Here is a 4,665-nt window from a genome sequence, read left to right as displayed (position 1 = left end):
TGCCAAACTTTTGCTTTCATTCCTCATAACAATAGCAGCGGCTTTCACATGCCCCCTGTTCATATGCCCCATCTGAAGGGGTGCCTTCAAATCTCAGGGGACATTACTTTCTGAGAGGCAGCTGCATATTTCTATCCATGTTTATGAAATAGTACTTTATTCCCTTAAACGTGATTTTTCTTTTGAAAATAGAAACAATTATGCCTCATTGTTTTTTTCCCAGAAGTATTTCCTTAAGGCCCATGTGACAAATCAAAGGGACAACATGAAACGATGATGTAGTCATTCCTATCTCAGCTGAAGAAAAGGACAGTGTAATTACCAGGTTGCACCATAGAATAATTGCTACTGAAACGCAGCATGACGTTAAGCTAACATAGAGAATATTTGTCTCTGGGTATAGAGAACAACAGATCTGAAAAGCAATCATTTGAGCTGACTATAACACACTTTAAACACGTGGGAAAAGAATTCTTGAGATTTTGCTTCCTTCAGGAAATGTTAATCAACAGCTACCTGCTACCAAGTAGCTGAAGTTAGCAAAGTCTTGTGTGAGAGCAATAGTTAAAGAATTTTCTGGTTATTATTAAAAAAAAAAAAAATTGCAGGCACCTCAAAGCTAGTCACAGCAAGAGGAGTACAAATTGAAACAGAAGTGAGGAGGGAAGCCTACACAGGCAGGAAATACAAAGAATAACATCTCTTTACACCAATTTCTGATTTGTGCTTTCGAAGGACCTGAAACCTTGGAGTGTTTAATTTAAAAACTTCAAAACTAGAATAAAAACTTTTTATTGTATTTGGTAGTGGATGTCTCTGGTATCGTACTGAAAATAATCCCAAAAGTCATTTCAGGGCTCTGTGTGAAAGAGAGCTTGAACCCATCAGTGATGCCTGCCATGGGCGCCACAGGCAGAGAGGCGATTAAGATATGTAACGCATCATTTGATAATCATCTGTTTACATGATAAAGTTTTGTCTTTATAACCCTAGCATCTGACTAAAGATCAATGAAACCATATGTACTGACCAAAACAAACAAACAAACAAAACAACAACAACAACAACAAAAAACTCTTCTGCATTCTGAGAAGATAATAGAGTAGGAAGAATCAGAACTATGTCTCCCTACCTAGACAACAATTGCACTGGCAAAATCTATTTGACGTAATTATTTTTGGAAATCTGAGATCTAATGAAGACTTACAACTACCAGGAGAAAGCTTGTATAGTAAATTAAGGCTTGGACAGTAAGTTGCAGTTAATTTCAGTCAATTTCGGCCCATAGCGCATTAGTAGCTGCCCATCTGCCACACCTTAGCTGCATGGCACACAGCTGTGCACGTGTCCCTGGAGCACCTTGCCCTTGTCCCTGGAGGACCTTGTCCTCCAAATAGCAGAGATCTCGGCTCCGATCGCTGATTGGCGTTTCTGACCACAGAGGTGCAGACAAAGAGCTGCAGCCATTGTTGTTGCAACTCCCCACATTGTTGAAAGCCCCTCCTCTTCTGGCTGAAGTGACTTACAAGGGATTGAAAGGACCAGTGCCTCCCATCCCCTTCATTTTATACTTTTCCCCCTTTCCAGAGCTAGATATGGAAGACTAGAACATTCAAAAGCAATTCCATGTATAGAGGAAATTAAAAAGTCACCGCACCTGCCCAAGGGAAAGCACAGGCTTGGAAAACATCCAGAAAGCTTCAAGGTTATACCTCAGGCTTATCCTCAGCAGAGAGACAGCCTACAGTAACGAAATAAAAATAAAATAAAATAAAAATGGAAGACTTCGGGGGAAGAAGAAGAATCTGATGTCCAAAGTTACCATACTATTAGATTCAAATGTCTAGCTTTTTAACAAAAACTCATAAAGTGTGCAAAGAAACAAACAACTATGACCCATTCAAAGGAAAAAATAAACTAGCAGAAAATGTCCCTAAGAAAAACTTAATGTCAAATCTACTAAACAAAGGTTTTTAAAAAAAATTATCTTAAAGAGTCTCAAGAATTGAAAGAAAGCATGGAAAAAGTCAAAATGAAAAAGACATGTGAACAAAATGGGAATATCAGTAAAAGAATATAACACTTAAAAATAAAATGAAAAATTCTAAGGCTGATGAGTACAGTTCTGAAATAAAAACTTCACTAAGGGACTCTAAAGACAGTATGAACAAGCAGAAGAAAGAGCCAATGATGGCAGGACAATGGGATTTATTGAGTCTGAGGAACAGAAAGAAGACAAAATTGAAGAAAAGTAAACAGAGCCTGAGGAACTTAAGGACACATTAAGTGGACCAACCAATGCATTTTGGGAGTTTCAGGAGGAGGAGAGAAGAGGCTGAGAGATTATTTGAAGAAATAATGGCCCAAACTAACCAAGTTTTAAAAAAGATATGAATATAAACATCTAAGAAGTTCAATGGACTCCAAGTAATGAGATTCAAAGAACTCAAAGAGATCCGCACTGAGACACATTGTAATCAAACTGTCCCAAGGCAGTTCCAAAGAGAGACTCTGAGAAATAGCAGGAGAGAAGGACTCATCAAATACAAGGAATCCTCAATAGTATCATTGCAGATTTCTCAGAAACGCTAGAAGCCAGAGGGCGATGGGACAATATATTTAAAGTGCTAAAAATAAAGACACAAATAAATAAACCGTCAACCACAAATCCTGCATACAGCAAAACTACCCTTCTAAGGTGAGGAAAAAATTAAGACATTCCCAGAAATATAAAAGCTAAGAAAATTTATTGCCACGAGACCTGCACTGCAAGAAATTTTAAAAGGAGTCCTGCAGATTGAAATAAAAGGTCACTAGACAGTAATTTAAAACCATGTGAAGAAATAGAGATCTCAGTAAAGGTAAATATTTGGGCAATTGTAAAAGCTAATAGTGTTTTAACAGTGGTGTGTAACTCTACTTTTTGTTTTCTACATAATTTAAGAGACTAACACATTTTTAAGAACATTATTATTCTAAAAGCTAGCATAATTAGAACTGGGTGGTTTGTAACTACCCATTTTGTTTTCTATATAATTTAAGAGACTAATGCATTAAAAATATAATTAGTTTATGTTTTTGGATACGCGATGTCTAAAGATGTGATTTTCTAACATTAACAACTGAAAGAGATGGGGAAAGAGCTGTTAAAGAAGCAGAATTTTTGTATGTTATTGAAATTAAGATGACATCAAATCAAATTGTAGTGTGTTAATTTTAGGATGTTAAATGAATCCCCATGGTAACCACAAAGAAACTGACTAAAAAATACACATAAAAAGGAATGAGAAGAGAATTTAACTGTTTCACTATAAAAATAAAAAGGACAGTAATGCAAGAAGTGAGTGACCAAAAAGCTATAAGGTGTATAAAAACAAATGGAAAATGACATAGGTAAGTCCCATCTTATCATTATTACTTTAAACACAAATTGATTAATCTCTCTGATCAAATGACACAGGTTGACATAAAGAATAAAAAATACATGATCCAACTATATGCTGTCTCCAAGAGACTCATGTTAGCTAGAAAGACACAAATAGGTTGGAAGCAAAAAGATGACAAAGTATATTCCATGCAAGCAATAGCTAAAGTAGAACAGGGGTAGCTATACAAATATCAGACAAAAAAGACTTTAAATCAAAAAGTTTAAAAGAGATAAAGAGGGACATTCTATATTAACAGAAGATGTAATACAGCAAAAAGACATAGAGGATACGGTAGAAAATTTATGTATCTAAAAATAGACCAGCAAAATATATAAAGCAAAAACTGACAGAATTAAAGGGAGCAATAGAAAGTTCTACAATAATATTTGTGGAGTTCAATATCTACTCTCAAAAATGATTAGAATAACCAGATAGAAGATAAGTAAGGAAATAGAAGACTTAAACAACATGATAAAACAACTAAATCTAAAAGATATATACAGAACACTCTGCTCAGGGACAGAATACACGTTCTTCTCAAGTGCATGTGGTAATTTTCTAGGATGTATCATAAGTTAGGTCAAAAATTAAGTCTCACTAGATTGTAAAAAGTTACCTATCATGCAAAATATCTTCTCTGAGCACAACAGGATGAAGTTAGAAATCAATAACAGAAGGAAAACTGAAAAACTCACAAATTTGTAGAGATTAAACAATACACTCTTAAATAACAAATGGCTCAAAGAAGAAAAACAAGAGAAATTAGAAAATAGTTATAGACAAAAATGAAAATGACATTTAAAAACTTATGAGAAACAGAAAAACAGTACTAATGGGGAAACTAACAGCTATAAATACTTATTTTAAAAAATAAGGAAGATCTCAAATCGACAGCTTAACTTTGAAACTTAAGAACTAGAAAAAGAAAGAGAAAATAACTCGAAGCTACCTGAAGGAAGAAAATAATAATGATTAGAGCAAGAACAATGAAATAGAAAATAGAAAACTAATAGAGAAAAATCAACAAAACCGATGTTGGTACTTTGAAAAAGTTCGACAAAATCAACAAAGCATTAGCTAAATGGACTAAAAAAAGAAAATACTGGAATTATGAAAATTGGAAATAAAAGTGGGGCATTACTACTGATTTTATGGAAAAAAATATTATAAGAGAATACTACGAACAATCATATGCAAATGAATTGGATAACTTAGAGGAAATGAACAAATTCCTAGA

The sequence above is a fragment of the Pteropus vampyrus genome, unplaced genomic scaffold (assembly GCF_000151845.1).
Source record: "Pteropus vampyrus isolate Shadow unplaced genomic scaffold, Pvam_2.0 Scaffold71, whole genome shotgun sequence".
Lineage (NCBI taxonomy): Eukaryota > Metazoa > Chordata > Mammalia > Chiroptera > Pteropodidae > Pteropus > Pteropus vampyrus.
Note: the sequence above shows the minus strand (reverse complement) of the source record.